The following is a 9510-nucleotide window of genomic DNA, read 5'->3' on the forward strand; positions in this document are numbered from 1 at the left end:
AAAATTTCTTTGAGAGAAAAAGCTCTGACACCGGCTACTCTTGCGTTCAACCAGCTCCTTTGATTCAGATACGTCCGGATACCGGTTGAGTGCTTATTTGATCAACTCACTAAGGTACCGTCTCACTAAGTCAATTTTCTCTTCTTGATTTCAGTAGAGCCACAGCCGGTCTTATACCGTCTGGGGCATCTTTGAGCAATTTCATTCATAAATTGCATCCAATAGACCCACAGCCGGTCTTATACCGCTTGGGGCATCTCTATGCAATCTTCTTCAAAAATTACATTTAATAGACCCACAGCCAAGCTCATGCCGTCTGGGGCACTTTTGAGCAATTTTCTTCAAAAACTGCATTCTATAGACCCCCAGCCAGTTTTATACCGTCTGGGGTATCTTTGAGCAATCTTAAAAAACTGCATTCTATAGACCCTCAGCCGGTCTTATACCGTGCGGGGTATTTTCAACAATTTTCTTCATTAATTGCTTTTAATAGACCCACAGCCGGTCTTATACCGTCTAGGGTATCTTCAAGCAATTTTCTTTAAAGACGCCTGACCATCTGCTTTCTTTATAACTTTCAAAACAACCATAGCCGGACTCTTCCACCTATGGTATCTTTGAGTCACATTTTGGAATAACGGTTGTCTTCTTGCAAAATTTCATTTGCTCTTCAAAGGGATACATCTAGGCACCGTCTAGGGTATCTTCAAGCAACAACTCAAAGATCCGTCTACTAACAAGCTTCTTCACAACTTCATGGTACCGTCTCTACCCCTTGCAACTTTTTAAGGTCGATCACTGGCGCCTCCCTCTCCCTAGGTCTAGGGTTAGGAGTTGCCTCCCGATCCTTTACAAGCTTTGTCCTCCTAGATTGGGAGGGTCTTCTAACTAACTGTTCCTTTGGTGGAACAGTCGCCCTGTTGTTGATAAGTTCCTGGATCTCCCCTTTGAAACTATTCATGAAGGTCATGAGTTCGTTTCTGGTTATGGGGGCAGATCCCTCGGTCGCCTATTGATAATCAAGCGGTGGGCCGGCTGGTTGACTGGGTCTAGCCAGGCAGTCCTCGCGTTCCCTCCTTTCTGTGGAACGGGTGCGTCAAGCTCTGAGGGACCCGTTAGGGGCCGTACGAGTCTCGACCTCAGTTTTATTGTCCATATCCTGGTCTGAGTAGACCTAGGGGTGGTCCATGGGACGCTTCTCACTTAAATCGGTACAGACTGTGATGCCATCTCGAAAGTACTCTACCCACAAATGGGCGCCAAATGTTTCTGGGTTTTTTGGTGTCTTGCAGGAGAGTTACAATTCCGGGACTGGATCCGTGCGCCTGTACCTGCAAAACAACGGAAACCCCAAGGGATGGGGGCTCTGCCTCGGACGATCAAGTTAGAACGTGCTTGAGGAGTAAATGGTGCGGAAAGTAAAAGGGGATCTAGCTCCTCTGGAGAGAGGAGTGATTAATCTGGCTACAGGGGGTAGCCTCAAGGGGGTGTAATTAATGCTAAGTAAGGTCTAGCGATTAATATGCAAGTGTGTTTAGACTTCTCTCGTTGAGTTAATTCTGTCTCTTAATGGAGGCTAATTACCTATTTATATAGCCTCGAAGTACGTGCCCAATATTAGGTTTAACGGTAAACCTAGGACTGATTGGGCTTGCCTCGGGATTTGGGCCTTTGACGGCCGTTTTCCAGGCTGGCAAATTATGGGCCACATGGCGTTGCCTGATTAGTCTATGCTGGACCTCTCATAGAGTGAGAAGTGGCGGACGCCGATTGGTCCTCGTGGCGGACACGTGGCAGGTCCGGATTGGTCCATTTGTCATGGGTATTTTTACCCTAAACAATTGGTTTGTGTTAATTAGATGTGCTAGGTCCTTGTGTATATTTTCTTTTATATTATTTTTGTTCTTTTCTTGTTTTGCTTTTGAAAAAAAAAATATATGGCAAGTTTGTCTTTTCCTCAATATGAGAATGAGCCATTTGGAGTGTACTTTGATAGCCTAAATGGCTTCCTAAGCTACCATGGGTGTTCTCTTTGGAATGCTTGTGAAATAGCTTATTGGGGTATGAATGAATATATAGTAGAAGATATGTACAATGGTGAATTTTGTGATTTATCTTTGGATGATGCCTGGAATTTCTACATGTGGTTTGCTAGGGATACTTATGATAGGGATTCTCATGTTTCTAGTTATGATGCAAATTTTCAAAATTCTCTTAACTTCTGCATGAATTTCCTTGATATGCTTAATGCTCCCTATGAAGAACCTAATATGCATGTCAACCCCTCCCCCTTATATGCTCATTGTGATGAGGTTTGTGCTAATTTTGATAATATGAAATTTGATTTTGAACATGAACCTCAACCCACTAACATTGATGCCCACATTCTTGCCTAATTACAACCTCTCACCCATCAAGTCCATGAACTTCAAGAGGAACAAGTCCATGATGTTTATAATAGTGATGCACCTCACTTGGAGTTTGAGAGTGTTTTTGAGAATGATTTGGGCCAAGGTTGTGAATGTGAGGAGATGAGTTCTTATGGAGATTGCGTGTTTGAGGACATTGAGAGTCATGAGCTTTTACCTAGTGAGATATCCATGGTTGATTCTTGTGCCTCCAACGCAAAAGATGATCTCATTCTTTCTCCCTATTGAGCTACATTGCCCTTCTCCCCCATTTTCACCCTCCTTGAGAGCAACCCCACCCTATGGTGTGAGTGAGGCATCTTCTATATATGGTGGTTAAGGATATTTGTGAGGATGGTGAGAAATTTGAGGAAGAGAATACCTTGAGCCAAAGGTCGTTGGTTGAGAAAGCTTGTGATTTGAAGCAAGGTGATGTGAGAGGGGCTATTTGTGATGTCATTGTTCCTATTACTCCACCTCATATCCCCTTTTCTTGGAAGCTTGACCTTATTCCTTCCTACCCCATATCATTACCCTCTTTTCTCAAACCCCCTCTACATGAGAAGCCTCATGTCTCCCATGATTTGCATGCATCCAATTTGGTGATTATTGAGGATAATGGTGGAATTGCCAATCAAAATGTTTCATGAGGAGAGTATGCCCCCCTTTTGCTCTTGTTATCCATCTTTTGATTTTTTTTTCATATTTATCTTGTTTTCTCTTTTGACCCCTCTTCTTTCTCTTGGTATTCTTCTTCTCTTTTCCATAAATGTGAACTCTTGTTGCATGTTTCTCTTTTGTCAATTGTATATTTAGTATTCTATGAGGTGTATGCTAGTGCATATGACAAATTATTGCGATCCTTGAGGTGTTATTTACTAGATAACACAATTTCTTTTTTTACATAGTTTTATTTATTTATTTTTCACTTTATTCTTCTCTTGTACATTCTTTTAGTTGTGTTTCTTTTGTTTTTCTTTGTATAGGTGCTTATGTACATACTCTTGCGCAAGGACCTTGGATTGAAATTACTTAAGAAGAAACGCGCCAAGGATATGATGCATGTATATGAAAGTTGAAGCACGAATGAAGTGGAATATCATGGAAACTAGTAAAATTGAGTTCAATTGCAGGTTTCTACACCCACCTCACACTCGGTCCACTCTTTCTTTATTCCCCTTTCTCTCTTCTATTCCCTTATATGCATGTGGTTTGATTAGTAAATGCCTTGGTTGGTTGTTGTTGTTTCTTTCTTCTCCTCCCTCCCACCCTTTTGTGTCTTTTATTTAAGCATTTAAAACAATGCTTTATTCTAGCTTGGGGGGAGTAGCTATTCACTAGCTTGGGGGGGAATCTCATTTGATTGGGGGATTTTCCCCACCCAATCACTGTTTACCACGTGGACCAATCAGGTCCTGCCACGTGTCCGCCACATAGACCAACAAGGACTTGATACGTGTCAAGAAGCAATCAGTCAAGCATGGACCTTTCGCGCCACGCCACATGGCCTCCTGTCTGCCCGCCAGAAGAACGGCCACCAAGGCCCGGTTTCCAAGAAAGGCCCAATCAGCCCTAGGTTGATCTAAACCTAATATTAGGCACGCATCCCGAGGCTATAAATACAATAATTAAGCCTCCTTTAAGACTATTCAGAAATAACTACTCTCACCTAGAGAAACCTTAACACCCGTGCTTTCTGATTGCTAGACCCGACTTAGAAATTAATTGCACTTTCTGATTTCTCCTCCCCTAGAGGAACCAGATCACCGTTTACTTTTTGCACCTTTTTACTCCACATACAAGTACTAACTTGATCGTCGGAGGCGGAGCTCCCACCATCCGGAGTATCCGTTGTTTTGCAGTTAAGGGTATCAAGACTAAAGACGTGATTTCTTTTATAAGGAAAAATGTCATCACTCGATTTTGGGTACCCATGTCAATGCTTTTCGATAACGGTCTTCAATTTGAGACGCCTATTCTCAAAAACTGGCTGGGAGACCAAGGTATCTCTTACTGCTTTGCATCAGTCGGCCGACCACAAGCAAACGACCAAGTGGAAGCTTTTAATAAAATCATCTTAGACGGTATCAAAAAGAAGATTGAACGAGCAGGCGGCCTATGGGCAGACGAACTACCGCATGTTCTCTGGGCCATCAGGACGACTGAAAAAGGGGCAACTGGAGAAACTCCATTCCTCCTAACTTATGGGGCAGAAGATGTTCTGCCAATTGAACGCTATGAGCCGACTCTTCGTATAATGTTGTATGACGAAGAAGCAAATTGGGAATCCATGCGCCTGGCATTGGATTCACTCCCAGAACGTAGGGGCAATGCAGCCCTACGCCATGAAATCTACCGCCTGAGGATGACAAGGGCATATAACAAAAGGGTACACAGGCGTCCACTCAAAGTGGGGGACTTTGTACTACGAAAGATGGAAGCGGTTAGTAGGGCCAATGAGTTGGGCAAATTAACTCCTAACTGGAAGGGACCCTACCGAATCTTTGAAGAGTTTAGGGACGACACCTACCGCCTAGAAACATCAGACGGCCAACCCCTACCTAGAACTTAGAATGTTGATAATTTAAGGAAGTATTATTTTTGAATGATGTAATTGCCGAGAGCAACTAATAAAACTTGCAAATTTGCTTCACTTATGTTGTAAATAAATAGAGAGGCATGCCACCTGCTCCATTAGCAATCGGCTACTCTCCAGTTTGTACCAATTGAGGGGCATGCCGACTGGACAAACAATCGGCTACTCTCCATTTTCTTCACTTTGTACTGTTTAAGAGGGGCATACCGCCTGTAACTTTACAGTTGGCTACTCTCCTATACTTGTAGTTGAAGATAATTTAGCGTCTTTGTTCACCATGAACTAAACAAAGCCTATGGCTGGATGATTAGCGCAGGCGCCTTGCCAACTGATCCTCTCTTAAAATTAAACTAATATAACCTGTCCTAACATCATAGCAGGCGTCCGGCGACATCCCTCCGGATGAGATTCGTCGCAGAGAGCAGCTCCCTTTTGGGTGGAATAATGCTCTATAAACTAAACACACGGCCCCTAAACGACTGTCCCCAAGGACAACCACGTAGTCGTTTACAACTAAGACAAGGATAACTCTACCACTAACCGAGCCAGAGGTAGCAGTTGACATCCGAGTCGGATGACCGCCTGTATTACTTGGGATAAATACAGGGGGTACCTCTTGAGTTAATAGCCAACAAACATTGGCAAATCAAGGGGATTAGCCGGCCTCCGCCGCCTGGTACCTCTACTACTCAAGCTAGGGTGACGGAGGCTGCGTAAACTACAATGTTAACTCATAGTCACTCTCTCAAACTTAGTATGGAACCTAAAAGGTATGAGTAGTCCTCCTGTTTTTTAGACAAACAGAGGTACTCAAACCACTATTCCTACTAGGTTACCAACCTTTGAGTTAGTAGCCAAGCAAAACTTGGCGAATCAAGGGGACCAGCCGGCCTACGCCGCTTGGGTGCCCTACTACTCAAACAAAAGTGTGGAACCAAAAAGTTCGACAGTCGGCTGTTTTTTAGCAGACAGGGGCTCAAGAACACTATTCCTACTTAATCAAACAGGCGGCCTGACAACAAGCAACCTGTTCCCTTCAAACTTGTTGACTGGATTCATGGCCAACTAGTTGCCAATCTGGAACAAAGACAACAAGTCGCCCAGGGGCATATATGCAGTCGTCACCGTGAGTAGTCGGCACCTGATAAATCTCGCTTACTCGCAAAAATTTTCAACTCGCAAAGTTTTCAAAATTTTGATCATTCCAAGAAACAGATTACAAACTAAAATAGTCGGTTTGGCATTCAAGCAGATAAGCATAAACAAGATTCAGTGATCAAAGACGACCAAAAAGTGGTCGCTAATTTCATAATAAAACAACCGGCCATGAAGACCGGCAAAATATTCATAACCCCGACCCCATGGTCGGGTAAAGAAAATACACAAACAAATGGCACACATGCCGGAGAAAAGTAGGAAAAATAAAAGCTTTAAACATTGGGAGGGGCTTTGGAGTTAACTGCCGCCTAATCGAGCTCAATTACGGGCGCCGGATCCTTTAAGGCATCCTCTTTGTTTGACTCGTTTTCAGGGGTAGGATCCTTAGGAGCATCTGCCTCCGTTGGCTGGTCGACCATCTCCTCATCCTCGCCTGTGCTGGAGCTGGCCGCCTCCTCCTCTTTTCTTTCATCCTCGTCAGCCGCCTGCTGCATGATTCTTCTATTGTACTATTTAGTACAGGCGGTGAACTTGGAATCCCATTCGGCACAGTTAGCTTTTGGGAAGAGGGTCGACCAGTTCATCTTCATAATATTGGCCGAGTCCTCTATCATGGCCTGAGCTAAAGCCATCTTCTCAGTCTTAGCCTTGGCCTTGAGCTCTTCCGTGATGGTCGCCTCCTACTTCATTAGGCTCTCCTTAACCTAGTCCAAAGACTTCTGGAGACTCTCAGCCTTATGGGCAATGTTCTTAAGTGGCTGCAACTCATCCTGGAGGCTTTTGACCGTCTTCTCCAGCTCTTAGTTCTTTTTATTGCCCGCCTCTAACTTGTCTTTGATCTCCGAAGTGGCAGCCGCCTGATAATAAAGAATATCAGTTGTCAAAATTTCATTTTGGGCAATTTGAAACATTGCCTTGTCAAAGTCAGAGGCGGCCATGGCTTTGGCAGCTTTTACCTCTTTGTTTTTGGCGCTAATTGGCCTACGGAGGCCGTGTACACGAAGCATGGTCTGAAAAAAAAAAGCATCAGGCGTCAGATTTGCAAAAACATGCGGCAGGAAAGGTCATTCAACATTACAAAAATGCTAAGTATACCTCGGAGAGGAGACCCATGATTCCGTCGAGGTCAAGGGTGCCGACTCCCTTGACCGCATCCTTCTCCTCTGGAGGGATGGCTATCACCATAGACTTGGCTATTTGGACCAAGTCTGGTTTTTGATAGCCGCCTGTATTCCGGAACAAAAAAATTAGAACAAAAGAGAGTATCAAAGTAAGAAAAATCAAACAAGGATCGAGAGAGCTGGTTATACCTCTTGAAGGCCGGCTGTCCCTTGGGACTTGCGTTTGTTTTTGGACGAGCCCGTCTGCAAAAGCATAGAAAGTTAAAACTGGCAAAAAGAGGATTTCAGAGAAAAACTCGAAAGATCAGAGCTCACCTTGGGTGTCTCCTTGGCAGGAAAATCAAATGATGGCCGCTTGAGGCTCATAATAGAGGTGCGAAGAAGGGCGGCCGCCTTCTTTGATGCAGAGATGTGGTCCGTAGCTTCAGCTGAAAATAGGCAACAAAGAGTTAGTAAAACTTGAAAAAATTAATCAAATGATGCATATACAGGCATAAAAGGAGAATGCGAAGGGTCACTTCCAAATTTGAAATAAGGCGGGAAAAACTTTGGGCCTATCACAAGCCGACACCTATAGCAGGTCGTTGTCTATTGCAGGTCGACACCTGTCACAGGTGACATGTGACCAGTCACGTGCCACCTGTGAGGGGCAAATGATTGGGGGATTTTCCCCGCCCAATCACTGCCTGCCACGTGGACCAATCAGGTCTTGCCATGTGTCCGCCACATGGACCAACAAGGACTTGACACGTGTCAAGCAGCAATTAGTCCAGCATGGACCAATCGCGCCACGCCACGTGGCCTTTTGTCTATCCGCCAGGAGAACGGCCACCAAGGCCCGGTTTCCGAGAAAGGACCAATCAGCCCTAGGTTGATGTAAACCTAGTATTAGGCACGCATCCCGAGGCTATAAATACAGTAATTAAGCCTCCATTTAAGGCTATTCAGAAATAATTACTCTCACCTAGAGAAACCTTAACACCCGTGCTTTCTGATTTCTAGACCTGACTTAGCAATTAATTGCATTTTCTGATTTCTCCTCCCCTAGAGGAACCAGATCACCTTTTACTTTCCGCACCTTTTTACTCCACATACAAGTACTAACTTGATCGTCGGAGGCGGAGCTCCCACCACCCGGAGTATCCGTTGTTTTGTAGGTACAGGCGCAAGGGTACCAGTCCCGGAATTGTAACTCTCCCGCAGGACACCAGAAAACCCCGAAACATCATTGATTTTCGATTCATGATGTTATGATTGCTTGATTTTTCTTCCTTTTATGCCAAAGTTTATATATTGAGATTGGTTGTTCTATAATTGGATGGGCATAAGTGCCTTTTATGATGACTTTTGATGCAGTTGTGTTGGATTGATCATGCTTTCAACTTGCACATTTGTTAATGCTTTATTGATTTTCTTCTAATATTTAATAAAAAAAAATCAAAAATTTGAAAAAAGCTTGAAAAATCCAAAAACATTTGAGTTTATGTTTACGTTCCTTGAATAAAAGTCTTTCAATGCTCAATACTCCTTGAAATGACTCCCAATGACAATGTGTGTGGTTTCCTTTTTCCCTTTGCAATTGAGTGATTAGTAGGGGGAACCTCTATCCCTAGATGTGTTTATAATTTCGGGAAAGTCTAAGGTTAAGTTAAATTAAGATGCTTGAAGTGAACCAAATGAAACTTGAGAGCTCTATCACATGCTTTGGTTTAAAAAGAAATGAATACCTTGGTTTTGGAAATAAGCTTTCCTAGATCAAACTATTCAAACTCCTATAGTGCTAGTAAGCCTCATTAATGTTAATGTTAATAAGTGGTTCAACCACAAGGCGAAGTGCCAAAAAAAAAAATTAAGAAAACCTTAATAAGTGGCAATGTCCACAAGTTCTTTTGTATGCAAGCATGTAGTAACCTAGTAGCTAAGGGGAGGTAAAATAGAGCTATAGGGGAAAAATGAGTGAATCTAGCTTGTAAGTGGAAGAAAGCATGTGTAGTCAAAGTATTGAAAAGACCCTTGTTGTGGTGAGAAATGAGATCTCCTTGTCTAATGAGGTGAAACCAAGAGCATCTTGGCTAATGGTCATGTCTAGGTTGTAGGTTGTTGCCTCGAAAATTGCTTGAATTCTTTTAGGGATGATGAACCATGCAAGAGGGAAGATATTGTAATTGAGCACGGAAAAGAGTTATGGGTTAAGCTCTTAGGAAACCCTCACGAGAGCACACTCGTC

The sequence above is a fragment of the Chenopodium quinoa genome, unplaced genomic scaffold (genome assembly GCF_001683475.1).
Source record: "Chenopodium quinoa cultivar QQ74 unplaced genomic scaffold, ASM168347v1, whole genome shotgun sequence".
NCBI classification, from domain to species: Eukaryota; Viridiplantae; Streptophyta; class Magnoliopsida; order Caryophyllales; family Amaranthaceae; genus Chenopodium; species Chenopodium quinoa.